Below are 18417 nucleotides of genomic sequence, written 5' to 3'. Positions count from 1 at the left end.
AAAAACCATGAAAACCAATTTGATAGTTGTTACTAAAATTCTCTCCCAAAAAGCATTAAAAGAACCAAAAGTGGTAAGCCCGATCTAAAAATGTTGTTCCGGTCTATAAAGCCAAAGGCTATCTAAGAAGATCAAAGAATATTCAATGTTCAAATGATGGTTTAATGAGAAGATACGAAGCCTAACATATTTTTAAAGTACAATAGTTATCAATGGAAATAGGTAAAATTATTTATTAATGATATAGTTAGAAACTTCTAGATTTTCCACCTTTCCCCCTGTGCCTAAACCACAATTCCAGGTAGTAAGTCTGGTAGTAATCTCTTGAGATACTTCAAAGAGACTTATGAAACGAAGGATCATAAGATCTTAGGCCAAAATTTTCCAAAACAAAAACAAATACGGAATTATTTCCAGGGCTAGAAAACTTCATAAAAACCTAAATAATGAGTTTTAGTCTCTGAGACCTGTCAGTTCATGGGGAAAATGTTTCACTATCCAACAGAAATATAACACAACCCACATAAGTAATCTTATCTAGTAGTCACATTAAGTAGTAAAAATGATGAAATTAATTTTAACAAAATATTAATACATTAAAAAGATCACTTCAATATATAATCAATATAAGAAATACTGAAATATTTTAGATCCTTTTTTCACACTAAGTCTTTGAAATTCAGCATGTACTTAATACTTAACATTTTAATATGATTTAGCCATGTTTAAGTGCTCAACAGCCACATGTAGCTAGTGACTAGTGTACTGGACAGTTTAGGTCTATGGCACAATAACTCTCATGGACTATACTTAAAAGAATATCAGAAAAGTTTGATGACACCTTCAGAGGTGGGCACGCAGAGACAAAACAGGTCATCTGTTACTTCTAATTACAGGGCTTTCTCCTTAGAAAGTATGTATAGAAATTCAAATCTCTTAGACTGCCCTCAACCATGATACATGCAGAATAATTTCTTTCTAGATTTTACTAGAACAGTATCAGTATCCCACATATATCCTCCAAAAAAAGAAGTGACTTATTTAATAACCTATTGCCCTTCACTTAAAACCAAGAATCACAATCCCAAATGATAAAGCACAGTCAGTAACAACACAGGCAGAATATAAGTGCCAGATAAGGGAGTAAGAATATATCAGAAGCCAGCCATATACCATCCGGAACAGAGAACTTCAATGCAAGGTTAGTATATGTTATTACCAATATTCTAGAGCTGCATTTCATAAGGACTGCTCCTCCTAATATGAACAGGCATCCCATGGAAAAAGTGGCCAATATTCAAGTCAATTTAGGAATTGCTGAATTAAACAATATTAAACATATTCTAGGTTTCCCCATCCCTATATCTGACTATTCAAGGATCTCAATATGTCAATAAGCACAGTGTCCGTTTGATAGGGGTTTAAAAAAACAGCTACAGGACATAGCATTTCCCAACTAATTTAGTGAAGAAACTTTATTTTCATGGATGTTGAGGAACTAGTATCCCAAATTGGGAAATGATGATCTAAAAGCACAGTAAGACGACTCTCACAACCCCAGGAAGAATCAATCCTAGGTAGATAGTGGTAAGGGCTTTAAGAAGTATATACTGCTAAACTAGGCCTTCAGGGTCTAGTTCCAAACAATATTCTAATGGGAACTCTGAGGACTAAATTATCAGGAACACCTTTTTGATTTGATAAAGTAAAATAGGCAATGATCTGTATTATTCTATCCACAGAGCTATAATATTCTCCCCCATTCCTAATTCAAGTACTAATAGCTATGAAATACAAGATTAATTTAGTTAAAATCCTGCAAAAAAATATCTCATTTTGGTCTTATGCTCCTACAGATCAAAAAAGAAACTTTTATGAATCAAATGGGAGGGTCAAAAACTCATCCAATTGATTCTAAAGCTGCTACAGTTAAAACTAGATATGCTTAAAACTCTGTTAACAGCACAAAGTTTAAAGAAGTAATCAAGCAAACAGGATAATTAATGTACACAGAAACATCTAAAATAACCACATTGTCTAGAACCAAAAGGGATCTAAATGGGATGCCTAGGTGGCTCAGTCAGTTAAGCATCTGACTTTGGATCAAGTCATTATCTCACAAACCCATGGTTTGTGGGTTTGAGCCCCACATTGGACTCTGTGCTGACAGCTCAGAGCCTGGAGCCTGCTTTGGATTCTGTGTCTCCTTCTCTCTCTGCCCCTCCCCTTCACACTCCTCCCCCTCAAAAATAAACATTAAAAAAACTTTTTTAAATACATACAAGGGTGCCAACTAAGACAACAAAAACAAAAAGACAGTTATTTCCTCTAAGGAGGGGGATTTTAGAAGATGTCACAAGCAAAATAAAGAACACACTCCAAACAATACTGTGATCTTTCTAAATCCTGAATCTGGATTAAACACTCCCGCCTACAGGACCAAAGAAGAGAAAACACAAAATGAAGGTAACAGTCAAGGGACAGAGTTTTAATAGCCAGCAGGAGGAGACATTTAATTTTTGCCAAGTCTGGTGGGTATAAAATGGTTGTCTTGATTTGCCTTTCTCTGAAAACAAGTCTGAGCATGTTTTGGTGGGTTTCTTTGAATCATGTACCCTTTTAATAAAAGGCCTGATTATGGTTTCTGCCCAAATTTCTATTTGCTTCTCTTTCTTAGTAATCTGTAAAACTTCTTTATATTTCAAATACTAATCTTCTTTCAGCTGTGTTGCAACTATCTTCTCTCAGTATGTGACTTATGTTTTCACTTTCATTAGGTTGACACATGATTAACAAAACTTTAGAATTAAATATAAATGCTCAGAAATGCTAGAGAATTCTACCAAACATTTAACAACACCAATTCTACATAATCTTTTCCAGAAAATAGAAAGGAACTTCCCAATTCATCCTATGAAGCTGATGTGCATTAAGTGTATTGGCAGTGATAGACACAAGATCAATGGAACACAACACAACACCCAGAAACAGATCCATTCAAATATGTTCTACTGACTTTTGACAAAGATGCAAAAGCAACTCAATGGAGGACAGATTTTCAACAAATGGTGCTGAAGCAACTGAATGTTCATAGGTTAAAAAAGGACATACCACCTCATACCCATCAGAATGGATTAAAAAAACACTACAAAATAACAAGTGTTGCAAAGAATATGGAGAAACCGGAACTCTGTGCCAAAAATGCTGTAGTCACAACTAGTCTTGACATTTGATATTAAAAGTGCTTAACTTTGTCCTTCAGGAACATCTCGGCTATTATAAGCCATTACCTATCTGCAAAAAGCTTAAAATTAGATTGTGTGGGTTTTTGAAAACATTATTTTGGTTAAAATCGCATTGAATCTGTAGACTTATTTGGTAAAATACGAAAAAGTTTTTATGGTAGTGGTACATTTCTCCATTTATTTAGGTCTAAATTACTTAAAAATCTTTCAATAAGCTTTTAAAATCTTCTAAAATAAAGGCTTGCATGTTTCTATGTAGATTTATAAGAATCTTTTTGTTATTGAATGCTTTTAATTTATATATTTTACATAAAAATTTTATTGTATATACAAATGCAAATGGACTTTGCTAGACTATCTTAGTAATCATTTCAATAATTTTTATGGAGTTTTCTATATAGCTTAACCTAGGATGTCTGTTTCTTCAAATTATTTCTTTTACTCAACTTTTTAAATTTCTGAATGTGCTAAGACTGTACAATATGGATGAGAGATAATAAGCACTGATATGTTTTTCTAACTTTTAAAAAGGTGTTTTAGATCTTTTTTACTAATTGTTATGTTTTTCTGTGGGTTCTTTGTAGACATTCTTTATCAATTAAGGAACTTCTTAATTTGCTAAGAGTTTTATCACAGCTTTTAAATGTTATTATTTTCCTACATTAATTCAGATAATCAAATAATTTGTCTTTCTCCATTTGTTAAAGTGGTAAATTATATGAACAGATTTTCTAATGGACTAACTTTGCACTCTGTAACACACTCAAGCTGGCTAAGGTATATTACCTTTTTTTAATACATTTTTGGCTTTGATTTTGCAATTTTTGTTTTGGACTTTCTGTTCCTATGTTTGAGTAGGATAGTAAAATTAAAGGCCATTTTAATATCCTATCTGGTTTGGATGCCAAGATTATACTAATCTCACAATATGAACAGAAATGTGTTTGGGTTTTTTTTAGTGTTTATTTTTGAGACAGAGAGACACAGCATGAACAGGAGAAGATCAGAGAGAGGGAGACACAGAATCTGAAGCAGGCTCCAGGCTCCGAGCTGTCAGCACGGAGCCTGACGCGTGGCTCAAACTCACGGACTGTGAGATCATGACCTGAGCCTAAGTCAGATGCTTAGACTGAGCCACCCAGGCACCCTTTTTTTTTTTTTTTTAAATTAGGAATGTGTTTTAATTATTGCTGTGTAATAAATTACCCCAAAACGTACTGGTTTAAACCAACACACATTTATTATGTAACACCTTCTGTGGGTCAGGAACTTGGGAAAGGCTTCTAAAGGTTTCTCATGAGGTTTCGGTCAGGATGTCAGCAGGGGTTGTAGAGTCCCCTTCCAAGATGGCCCACTCACATGATGTTGGCAGGAGGCCTCAGTGCCTCACCACATAAGTAACTCCATAGGCTTGAGTGTCTTCATGATAAGTTACTGGCTTCTCCAAGATCAAGTGAACCAAAAGAGTAAAGAAGAAGCTGCAGTGCTTTTTATGAGCTATTCTCTAAAGTCCCACATTGTCATTTTTTTGTTACTGGGTCCAGCCCACACTAGAGGGGAGGGAATTAGACTTCCACCTCTTGAAGGGAAGAGTATCTAGAGTCTAAATATATTTTATAAAGACCATGGAGTATTCTTTTTCTAATTTCTAAATTTGTGTAAGATTGCAATTATCTGTTCCTTAAATACTTGGGTAGATTTCACTTATAAAACTATTGGGACTTGGTATTTTATTTGCAGGCAGTTTTTTTAAAGAACTGAATTCAACTTCCTTAGTGATTAAAGGGCAATCAGTCTTTCTATTATTGGGCCAATTTAAAGTTTTCTTGGAATTTATCCATTGCTTTCAATTTTTAAAATTTTAAAATGTGTGCAAACAAGTGACATCAAGGTTGCTTACAAATACCCTTATTTTAATCTCTGCTGCATCATAGTTATGTCTCATTTTTCATTCCTACTATTATTTACATCTTTTTTCTTGCCCCATCATCATTTCTAAGTCTTGACCATTTAATAAGATTTTTTAAAGAAACCAATTTATTTTTATTTTTTAAATGTTTATTCATTTTTTGAAAGAGACAGATATAGTGCAAGTGGGAGAAGGGCAGAGAGCGAGGGAGACAGAATCTGAAGCAGGCTCCAGGCTCTGAGCTGTCAGTGCAGAGAGAGGGACGCAGGGCTCAAACTCACCAACTGTGAGATCATGACCCAAGCAGAAGTCAGATGCTTAAAGGACAGCCACCCAGGTGCCACCCAGGTGCCCCCAACAAAGAAACCAATTTAGATGACGATCCTCTCGTATCTTAGTTTTATATTCATTTTCTAGCCTTACCTTTATTACTTCTATTTTCTTTGGGTTAATTGTTAACTGTTCATCTTAAATTGAAAGCTTATTAGCTCATTAATGTTCAACTTGTCTTTTTTCCTAGTGTAAACCAGGAAAGGTACAAATTTCTCTATTAAGTACCAGTTATTGGATCTATAAATTCTGATAGAAAATCTTTGCATCAAATCAGGAGACTATAGATGCTGGCGAGGATGTGGAGAAACGGGAACCCTCTTGCACTGTTGGTGGGAATGCAAATTGGAGCAGCCACTCTGGAAAACAGTGTGGAGGTTCCTCAAAAAATTAAAACTAGACCTACCCTATGACCCAGCAATAGCACTGCTAGGAATTTACCCAAGGGATACAGGAGTACTGATGCATAGGGGCACTTGTACCCCAATGTTTATAGCAGCACTCTCAACAATAGCCAAATTATGGAAAGAACCTAAATGTCCATCAACTGATGAATGGATAAAGAAATTGTGGTTTATATACACAATGGAGTACTACGTGGCAATGAGAAAGAATGAAATATGACCCTTTGTAGCAACATGGATGGAACTGGAGAGTGTGATGCTAAGTGAAATAAGCCATACAGAGAAAGACAGATACCATATGGTTTCACTCTTATGTGGATCCTGAGAAACTTAACAGAAACCCATGGGGGAGAAAAGAAGAAAAAAAAAAAAAAAAGAAAATCTTTTCATTATCATCCAGTTCTCAGCATTTTCTAATTTTCACCATGATTTCTTTTTTGAAGGTGTTTTAAAAATTGCCAAATGTGTGCAAACGTGTGCAACTTTTTATTATTAAAATAGTTTTTAAAGCAAAGACAATTTGAAAGAAGGGGACAACTGTACAGGCTTTACCTTGATTGAATAATTATTTGCCAGTTTATTTCCTCTTTCTACATACACAGAAATACTTAACACATGTATTTTGCTGTAGCATATAAAAGTTGCAGACATTAAGACATTTGAACCCTAAATAGTTTGACATGCATTTCCTAAGAAGAAACAAATTCTCGATAACAATTCCATTATATCACCTAAGAAAATTAACAATTTCACAATATAGCATGCAGCCCACATTCACATTTTCCCTAATTATCACAAGAATGTCTTAAAGAGCTTTTACCTGAGAAACAGATCAAATACAAGTTCATGCATTTTGAATGTCTCTTGTAACTTTTGTCTAGAACAGCCCTTCCACCTTTTTTCCCCTTATAATATTCACTTTTTGGAGTCCAGTACAGTTGACTTGAGAATTTCACATACTCTGGGATTTGTGTGATTGCTTCCTCTTGATGTCGTAAGTGAATGCATGCACTATTCTAAAGCAAATGCTTTATCTTTTCCGTTAAGCATTTTAACTTATGAGTCAATGTCCATACAACTTGAGCACCAATTAATTGCCTGAGTACACACTAACTGAATTACATGATATTAAGACTGATTTATAACTTTAATACAAATTTAATGATATGTACAATTGTTTTTTGTGTGGCAAAGTATTCAGGCACAAAAGTTAAATATCTCATATAAATGATAATAATCAATATTCTTTTGCTCAACCAAATCAACCTGTCATAGTTTTCTTTCATTTTTATTATTTCTCCAGTAATAAGCCAACAACATTACATAGAAGCAACAGCATAAGAGTTTAATCCTCACAATTATTCAAATATTAAGAGATCTAATATTCCTGGTTTCTTCTGCCTTCTTCCCTTGTACAGTTATGACTGACGCTTAATCTTATCTTTCCTTATACCTTCCCTACAGAGACTGGTCCTAAGGGATCTTTCAGCAATTCACTGACCACGATTTCACATCATTAGTCTCTTCGGTTTTAAATCTACAACAGAAAAAACACAGTGTCCCCACTTTGCGAAAAGCCCATTTGGAAACCAGAGCTGGGGCAATGCACTGCCAGGCTGATTACCTGGGAGAGAAGAGAAAACAAAGTGAGCCTGGTTTATGGATATATAGCATCTGGGCCTTTAGAGGTGGGGATGACAAAGTAAAGTTATTCTTTAATGAGGAAGGAAGTAGAGACCCAACTTTAACGGCATGTGCAATGAGCAACAAGAAGGCTCCAATCACTTCCATGCAAAATAAATGAAAAAAATATCAAAAAAAAAAAATACTAAAACTCTTCCAGATAATAATGCGGTTGTGTATTGACTGCCAATACATAATACTTCATATACATTGCTTATAAAATGAGATACAAAGAAAATACAAATCTAGAAGAGGAATCAAAATTAAATCTAGATTTGTCTTCTTACAAGTCTATGTTGTATTTACTGATACCAGATAAAAAGAACTAACTGCACAATTAGAGAGTTAATGCACATTAAAACAGTGAGTAAACAAATGTAAATGAGTGAAGGAATTCCATTCAGATAAAAAATTATGAGCAAAATGTCACTGGGAGAAAAAGAAGTTGATAACAGACCACTTATACCTTTCTGAAGCTTATTATAAAAAGCTAAAATACAGTAATTCCTCAGCTACTAACCGGCAACACTACAATATTTGCTTTATTTCTTCCTTTAGTATAATCTGTTGTGTCATGTACACTGAAGCTCCAATATGTGGCACAAATACATATTTGAGATTTTACATCTTTTTGACGAACTGGCTCTTTTATCATCATGAAATGATTCTCTTTATCACTGGTAATAACCTTTGTCTTGAAGACTTCTTTGTCTGGTATTATTAGAGCCACACCAGCTTTCTTATGATTAGTATTTGTGTACTATGTCTTTTTCCTTCCTTTTACATTTAGTCTATATCTTTATACTTAAAGTACATCTCACGTAGACAGTATATAATGTAGTATTGCATTTTATCCAGTCTGAAAAATCTGACTTGTAACTTGTAGTGTTTAGCACATTTACATTTAAGGTAAATATTATTATGGTAGGCTTTGTTTCATCTAGTATTTTTTAGTATTCCATTTCATTGCGTATATTGACTTTTTAGCCATACCACTCTGTTTAGTGATTGCTTTAGGGATTTGTCATATACAGTCTTAATCTTTAACAGTCTACCTTCAGTCAATACTGTATCTTTTCATCTTACAACAATGCAATTCACGCTATCTTGCTACTATACTGTTTTTTTATTTGTACATATTATAAACCTACAATACATTAACATTTTAAAATATTTATTTTTGAGACAGAGAGGGCACAAGCGGGGGAAGGGCAGAGAGAGAGGGGAAGACACAGAATCTGAAGCGGGTTCCAAGCCCCAAGCTGACAGTGACCCTGATATAACCCATGAACCAAGAACCCACAAACCGTGAGATCATGACCTGAGCTGAAGTCGGACGCTTAACCACCTGAGCCACCCAGGCGCCCCAATGTTAACTTTTTAAAAGGGGCACCCACCTTTTATATAGTTTTCATAAAAAAGAAACAAGAAAAAAATGTCATTTATACAAAGACCAATTCTGGCTCTCTTCAATTCCTTCATTTAGAGCTGACAGGTATGTTTCTGACTAGTATGTCTCCTTTAGCCTGAACTTTAGTATTATTTGTTGTGAAGTCTCATGGTGAAGAGTTCCCTTAGCTTTTGGTCAAATAAGAATGTATTTATTTTGCCTCCATTGCTGAGAGTTATTTTTGGTGGATTTATAATTTCAGGTTGGTAACTTCTTTCTTTCGTAACTTTAAAAAAGATAATCCATTGTCTTCTAGTCTCTATGATTTCTTATGAAAAGTATCATCATTATTATTATTATTATTATTATGATTCCCTTCTGCAAAATACAATGTGTATTATTATTATTATTATTATTATTATTCCCTTCTGCAAAATACAATGTGTCTTCCCCCCACTATCAGTCGCTTCTAAAATGTTCTCTTTAAGTTTCATTTTCAGCAATTTGACTTAATGTGTTAGTATGGTTTTGTTTACTGTGCTTGGAGTCTGCTGACCTCCACAAGTCTGTAAAATGTATTGTCCAAATTTTAGTCAAATTTGGAAATCTTTCAACTAACACAGCTTTAAACATTTTTCTGCTGCAATCTCTCTTCTCTTTCTGGAACTCCATTTACACGTATGTCCTACCACTCAATATTAGCATGGCTCTCTGAGGCTTATTCTCCTCCACCCTGAAGTTTTCTTCTGGCAGTTTTCAATATGCCATCATACATAACCCTCAAATATTTCATTCCAGGTACTGAATTTTTCCGTTTCAGATTTTCCATTTGATTCTTATTTAGATTTCCACTTCTGTTGAGATTCTCGATCTGGGCATGGATAATGCCCATCTTATCAGAAACAATTTAAAATACCTGTCAACTAATTCTGTATCTTTCATCCCTGACTCTGTTCCAATTGTCTTTTTCTTCAAAAGAGGAGTTGCATTTTCCCACTTCTTCATATGTTTAGTAATTTCTTATATAGCTGGAAATTGTTGGTACTATGATGAGTCTCTGGAGTTCCTTCAAAGTGTGTTTTGTTCTGGCATAATGTTAATCTATGGGCAGTTCAACCTGATACTTTGAGGGTTAGTTTTAAACTGTTAGGATGGGTCTAAAATAGCTCCTCCTCGGGGCGCCTGGGTGGCTCAGTGGGTTAAGTATCCAACTTTGGCTCAGGTCAAGATCTCATGGTCCATGAGTTCAAGCCCCATGTCGGGCTCTGGGCTGTCAGTTCAGAGCTCGGAGCCTGCATCGGATTCTGTCTCCCTCTCTCTCTGCCACTCCCCCACTGACATTCTGTCTCTCAAAAAAATGAATAAAAGTTAAAAAAAATTTTTTTAAATAAAAAAATTTAAATAAATAAATAAATAAATAAATAAATAAATAAATAAAATAGCTCCTCCTCTATGAGTAAAGTAACCTTGGTCCTAAAGTATACAACTTTCTGGGGTGTCCACTAATGCTCAAGGTGCCCAACTAGCTCCTTCCAATCTGGCTGGCCAAAATTCTGTGTGACCTCTAGAATCTGTTCTTGACTTACAGGCCCCAGTAGTTTGTTCTCTGAAATGAGACCTGCCCTGCATATGTGGAGTTCAGTATTCAGCCAAAGAATCCAAGGACCCTGTGGAGATTTCTAAAGCTCCTTCTCCAAATAGCTCCCTCCTTTCCAACACCCAGCCTCACAAATTCCAGGTGCTTCAGCAGCCACACACTCCAATCACTGTTTTCTCCACTGCACTACATCTCTGGTCTCTCTATGAGCTCTCCTTTACTGAGCTTCAGTTTGGAAAGCCAGAGTGAGCTTACCTCTTGGGTTTTCCTTCTCTCAACGATCACTGTCCTATGCTCTGCTATCTAATGCTAAGAAAACCTCAGTTGCTACATGTATTTTATCCAGTTTTATGGTTGATTATGGAGACAGGATAAATCCAGTACTCATTACCCCATTATGGCAGGATCTGGAAGTTAAGATATATTAAAATTAATTTTTAAGTACTTTTTAAGATTATATTAACATATTAAAAAATTGATGAATATAAAAATGAAAAAAACAAAACAAAACAACCCAAGACCACATCCAGCAAAGAATTTCTGCTAAATTCTGCTGTGTTTTCTTCTAACTACATTCATACATTTGTACATACCCATGTGTGTAAGATCTTTTTTAAATTAGGGTGAGACTAGTTTATTTTTCCTTTTTCATTTAACACTGCATGGTGGGCATTTTCCCAAGTCCTTATACATTAACTGAAAACAGAATCTTTTATGGCTATATAAAAATCTTGATAGTAATTTATAATTAATAATAAGCATTCTCTTACTGTTGAACATTTAGGTCACACCATTATAAATAAAGGCTTTGTCTTCAAATATCCACATGACTTACTCTATAATTCAGGTCTTTATTCAAATACTACCTTGGTGAGGGTTCCATGACAAACCTATTTAAAACTGTAATCCTCTCCCGGACATACAACTCGGTCTTTTTCCTGCTTTGCTTTTCTTTGGAGAATTTACCACTATGTCACATAGCATATATATTTTTAATTTTATGCTAATTATGTCTCCCTCCACTACAATGCGAGCTTTATGAAAGCAGACCTTTTTGATTAATTTGTTTACTGCCAGACTACTTGCCTAATATTAAGCACTTAATATTAGGTGAATAAACGAATGATTATAATGAATGAATACTGAGAGAGACACCATACAATATGATTTAAGAGAGGCCAAAACAAACAAAAAAATTACTTATAGGAAAAAAAGAAAGAAACATATGTTTCATACAGATGGTGGAAAGAAGTTATTTTGTTTTTTAAGTTTTCTATTTTTAATACCTTTGCTTTTATGATATAGAAAATAAATGTTCTTTTTTAAAAAGATGGTGCATTAAGATTATATATAAAACAAGAAGAAATGTATATGGATAGAAACGGACTAAAACATCTTTCTGACTCGTGATTCAAACTGTGACAAATCATTATTTAAAACCAACACAAGACTATAAATATTTGCTAACATAGCACTGTGGGAGATACAAAGATGAGTAAGACATGGCTGCTACCCATCAGGGGCTCAACATCAACTGGGAAAGACATACACAGTAGAAAAAACAGTATGTGCAAACTATGATAAGTGCTGTACTGAAAGTACAAGGTAAAATGGGTTGACAAGACACTGGAAGGAATATAATAAACTGGGGTGACCTAATCGTGGTCTTGAAACTTGTCTTCAAATATGCAAAGGGAAGAGGTAAGCATTACTGCTAAAAGGTAAGCCAAAGCCAAGGGGAAAAGATAGACGACTATACCCCAGACCTTTAAGAGAACATTATATCCTCTAAAACACCTATCAGGCAAGGGGTGCAAGGCAAGGATACCCTTCAGGGATGGGCAAAAACCCTAAACGCGTGATACAGCTGGACCTAATACAGATAAGATGTGGCGGGTCATGTAGTGAAATGGAACACGTTCGAGGCATTCACATCATAATTTTTGTAAAATTTTATAAAAAGCCCTGTGCTAGTCCAAGGATGTCAGAGAAAGGAGGGCAGAGAAAATAAGCTGGAAAGTAAAGCTGGAAACGAATTAGGAAGTGTTAAACTTAATCTGTATGCAATTTTACAAGAAATGTTTTTAAAAGTAAATTGTTTATTTCAGAAAAAAATATAAAATTATTTTGAAAATTATCCATATCATCAATCCCAACATTACTGAAAGACAAGATTTTGGTGTGTTTTTATTCTATTTTCTTTTTCTAAAATTAGAGTTGTGTGTGCAGGTGCATGCAGTGTGTATGTTTGCCTGTATGAAACTGTGTGACTATACCGTAATTTTTGTCTCCCGCTCATGTTCTATCAAAAGTATTTATGTAATGACATACTCTCTTTAAAAATTTTTAATGGCAGTGTAACCATAAAAATTTTATTCTGTTCTGATTGGTCTTTTAATTTGGACTTAAAGGTATAGGTAAGAAAGTTAATACCTAAAGGTGTTTTTGTTTTTCATTTTAAGTAGTAAAATCTCATTTGTATTGAGATGTTTTCTACTACTTCTAAGAGAAAAAAATCTTCCCCTCTGACAAAAGTTCATTTCTATCTTGTTCTAGTTTTTTTTTTTTAATCATCTCACCTTTTTTTCACTGAACCATTTATTCATCTGTAATTGTTCTCATAACTTGCTGTTGAGGCTCTAAATTTATTACCCCCTCATTCAAACAGCTAAGCAAATGCACTAATACCATCTCTTCAATAATCCTCCTGCTGGTTTTGTGATGACCCTTGTATCATATGTTTGCATTAAAATTAAAATAGATTGATTATGATTTTAAGTTTTAAAAAAGAACATGGATGACAGTAGCAAACGATTTCATTATTTAAGATTACTGAATGTAACAGTATTGTATTTGGAATTCAAGGGATGAGCGACCATACAAAACAGCCAAAATACACTAGTCCAAAATATAAAGTTTTGTTTTGTTTTTCAATCTGCCACAATCACTCCAAAGCCCATTCATCTCTTTAAGTCATCACAAAGATTAAACACGTGTAACATGAGCTACATAATCAAGCAGCAAATACACTGTAGCACTGGCATCCTCTAAAACTGACTTTTCTAGCTGGGTTGTGAGTATAGTCCCTAACAGCTCACTGTCTTCATCCAGGAAAGCAGTTTTCTGAGCAACATCTAAGTTCTTCACACTGGGCTGTCAATGCCGGAATACACATTCCAAGTTACTTTTAACAAGTGAATTTAAACAACGCTGGAGAACTTATTCTATTATTCAAATAAAGTAAGACAAAAGCTGTACTTCTTTCCAAACAGGGTGAAACTTAAGTGAATTCACAACATTTTACAACTCACTTCAGGAGTTAGGAATCCTGAAGTGTCCTTTTAGCATCATTCCTCCCCATCTTCAACTGGTTGGAATTATATCTGGAGACCAAAGCAACCAAGTAATCAGCCTAGCACAACCCTTTCCTTCTGTTAAACTTGCCTGTTGACTCACACCTTCCCTACAGTACATTATTAAATGATTTTACATAATCTTTTTCATAGCAAAGGCTCATTATATCTTTTCTTAAACAACCTCGTTAGGCTTTCAAACAACCTGATAAAGAAATATAAACCTGTCAACTTCTCAGATTCTAAATGTAAGAAAAGCAGACATAAAATTTTAACAAATTACCTAGGTAAATTTTTTTCTTTTATATTGAGGACAGGAAGACAGTGAAAAAAAAAAGTTAAAAGGTGGAAAGGATAAGAACAAGAGCAAACAACAACAAAAAAGAGATGGAGAAAAAATTCAGAGAGACAAACTAGGAGATTCTGAATTATCTGCTATAAACATCTTGTATTCTATTAACATGAGTGCTGTAAGGAAATACTTCTCTTCACAATTTACTGGAAGTTAGTTGTGTCTTGCGTTAGACTGGATGATCCACACTTAATACAAGTTTAAAGATGTACATGTAATAGACCAATGCAGAGAGTGGTCTAGAGTAATGACTAGAAGGAGAGGTGAGAAAGTGATGATTAACTATAAAGATTAGGACAAGTGTAGGCATCCAACATAGTTATCCAGAGAGAAGTCACCTAGGGAATTACAGAAAGCAAGGAATAGCTTTAGGGTCACTAACAGATGTTATATGCCAGCTTCAGAGGCAGAACTGGAGAAAAAAGACAAAAGGTGATAAAGGAACTGAGAAAGAAAACCTGGACTTAAATGGGCTAGAGGCAAAGATGGAACAAGAAAGTAATTCAGAGAGAAAACTATTAATAAGTGCTTTGTTAAGATGTGCCACTTAACACAACAAAAGTGTGACTCTGATGTAATGCACCCACTAGTATTCAAGCGTATACCCAAAGTTTTCCTTATCATGATGATATACATATGATATATGTAATGTAACATATAGTTTTGCATATACCGTATGTCCCTCCAGAGAGGAAGAACGTAAAAACAAAGCTGCAGCCCCAAAGAAAAGTGACACCTAACACAGGGATTGGAGTAGAAGTGGTAAACCACCAGCCAAAGAACAAAAGAGAACTTTCTTTCTGTCTGGAAGTTCTTCACATCTGTTTAATGTAGGAGAAACATTTTAGAGATCTGTGTTTTGTTGTTTAAAAACTTTAAAAATCCCCTAGGAGCAAGAAATAAAATACTCTCCAAGAAAACAAAAGTGATCAGAAAGATTTTTTTAAAGAACTGAGATAGACATAAAAAAAATACAAGTAGTTAATCTTGAATTATCTGGAAATATATTGCCTTCAAGAAAGAAATCACACCACCCAAAATTAAGCCTTAAGGATCACAGCTAAGTGAATAGGTTGTCAATATGCCAGACTTCTTCATACTTTGTTTTCAACAAGAAGTCAGGCTATACTAATACGATATGTCATAATTTCCAGAGGTTAAAAAAGTGTGGCAGCAATACCACAAAGCTGTTTTTCTCCTCCCCTATATCACCAGTGAAAAACTGTAAAGAATTTTAACGAATCTCTAGTAAGCACACTGTCTTTTCAATAAAGAAGCACACAACATATACCAGTAAAACCCATCATACAAGGAGAAAAGGTGAATTTCAGAAAAATGCTTTATGCTTAAAGCTAAAAACAAAACAAAACAAAACAAAAACCCCAACAACTTGAGATTATACATACTGATTTAAATTCTGATATAATTTATCTTTGGTAATGCTGTCTACATTAATAAATTATACATTCAAAAAGGTCATCTATAAACAAAAATTTACAATAAGCTATCCTTTTATACTGCTGGAAATGGTGTATAAAGATTTTTACTTGTAAAAACACTGAAGTTTGCTATTTTTAACTTCTACTATACTTAGTAACTTATAACTAAAACACACGAGGGGGTGGACAGTGTGACATGGAAGGAAGAATAGCACGAAAATCTGCACCAGACTTCCAAATGACATCTAAAAGAAGTTTGGTAGTTATGGAGTTTGCTCATGCATTCACTCATCCTGTACTAGGGAAATAATCTCTAAATGAGAGAGCTATAATTCCTGTCTTCGTGGTGTTGATATTCTAACAGAGGAGACTATAAAATTATACAATTATTTTATTAGAATTGGAATGTGTGGTAACAAGAATTAGAACCCAGTAGGAGAGTGATTTAAGGACCTCACTATGTTAAAGATTCAGGAAAGACTTCTTCCTTTTGTACTTGAGTGGAGCTCTGACGGATATGTAGAAATTTACTTAAGGTGGGGAAGACTGGTGGTTAGGGTTCCAAGAGTATGGATTAGGCAAAAAGACAGCAAGTGAGGGAATGCAGGAAAACAAAACTAATTAGAGATCCCAGAATGGCATTCTAGTCTATTAAAAAATAGTACCTAAATGCAATCATTTAAACAAGAGTTTGAGACTTCAAAAATAGTAACATACCAAACTCCACCACAAAAGGAAACCATCAGTAATAGTAATAAGGCTACTGGACTGTTATAATGATAATCATTTGTAAGTTCTTTAAAACAGTATCTCTACTGTTCATACATAGTTTCATTTTAGTTATTTAAAATAACTGAGTTATATGTAAAATGTTCTACAGTCTAATTCTCACCTTTTACTAATTTAGTTAGGTCATTTATTCTAAATTCCTGATGCCTCATTATGTTCAATAGATACATTATGAACATTTAGTCTCTCTGATGGCACATTTAAAAAATTTTAGTAACAGCACCTATGATACTGTACTTAATATGGAAGCATGTCCTTATAATCAAAAAACCTAATATATAGCATAATGTTTTGTTATTATCACAGCTCTACTTAAAGAAAATGGTAACAGTTACATTTATAATTACAAAAGTACTCTTTAAAATCGTTTGGAAAACAGAAGTATAAAGAAAATGAAATCATTCACAGCTAACTCCAACACCCTGAGACCACCACTTACTAATATTTTTAAATAATTTTAAATATTTTTAATAATTTTTAAATAATACTTCATCTTTTACACACCTACACATACGTGCACACACACCCCTAGTGTAAAATGTCAGGAACCCAGCCTTTGCCCCTCTATAGTTTCTTCTCCACACAGCAGCCCAGGGAGCCTAAAACACCAGTAAGGTCATGTCACACCTCTGCTCAGAGACTTCCAATGGCTCCCACCTCACCCAGAAGAAGCACCTAAGTTTTAGTGCTTATTAGACCTGCAAGGCCCTACACAAATCTACCCCTCTTTTACTTACGACCTCATTGCTACACTCTAGCATACTCTCACCACTCTGGCCACTTGGCCTCCTTGCCACAGCTTTCTCACCTTCACATTTGCTATTCCCTCTGCCTGGATAACTCTTCCCTCAAATATCATCACGGTTTTCCTCTGTCACAATACACGTAATACAGTTAAGAATAAAAAGTAATCACAGTAACATATGGTGTTTTAAAGTGAAAAAGTTCTTTGAATTTACTGTGGTTAAACAAAGAGTAACAGCCAACATATATCAAGTTCTTACCATGTGCCAGATTCTATACTAAAGTGTTTTATATGACTTATCTCATTTAATCTTCACCACTCTGTACAAGGTAAGCACTATTACTATTTCCACTTTACTGATAAAGAAAACAACTTCTAAAAGTTATGGGGACCTGAGTAGCAAACCCAGGCAACTAATTTCAGAATGCATTATGACACATCACTAAAGTGAGCTTCCTCTTTGTGATTCTCATTATTTCTTGCTTTAAAACTTTTAAATATGTTTTTCTTTAAATGAAAGTTTTTATGCTGGACAGAGAAATTTTCTAACCATCTTAAAGAAAATTAATTTAGTAAAGTAGTATCTCACTGGTTCGAAATACATTACAGAAAAAAGCAACAGCTCACATGTTATGCTCTATAATTATAAATATAAAAAGTTGAAATGTCAGAAAATAATGTGTGCCATAGGAAGACTCAAGTATTTGACCAGCTATGAGGAAGCTTAAGGTAATACTGAAACCATTTTTTTTTTTTTTTAGCAGTAAGCCTCTATACAGAAGAAAGCTCTTTAGCATGTCTAAAGTAATATAAAGATTGGTCCACAAAGGATAAAGACAAGGAAAGACCATAAAGAAAAAGCACAGAACAATTACAACTTCATTTTTCAGTTTCTACAAATCAATGTTCTACTGTTAAGTCCATCAACATGTAAAACAAAAATACTATCTTGAATGCTCCTACTGCCTTCAAACCTTCAGAAATGATTAGATAAATACCTTTCCATTTCTAATCAATTCAGTCAATATAGTTCACTTTTCAACTGCTTTAAAAAACATCAAAACATCCTAAAATTAAATCATTGCAATTACTGCACAACTTTGAAAGTACACTAAAAACCACTGAATTGTATGCTAATGCAGGTAAATTTAGTGGCATGTAAATTATCTCATTACAACAGT

At 34.3% G+C, this 18417-nt stretch overlaps 1 protein-coding gene across 2 annotated transcripts in view; it reads right to left on the bottom strand.

The window, feature by feature from the left end:
• RFX7 (regulatory factor X7) overlaps positions 1-18417 on the bottom strand; it is a 135167-nt gene that overhangs the window by 98327 nt on the left and 18423 nt on the right. The gene's annotated exons all lie outside the window — the stretch shown is intronic.

Source organism: Lynx canadensis, chromosome B3, assembly GCF_007474595.2.
Source record: "Lynx canadensis isolate LIC74 chromosome B3, mLynCan4.pri.v2, whole genome shotgun sequence".
Lineage (NCBI taxonomy): Eukaryota > Metazoa > Chordata > Mammalia > Carnivora > Felidae > Lynx > Lynx canadensis.
Note: the sequence above shows the minus strand (reverse complement) of the source record. Positions and strands in the feature narration are given on the sequence as shown.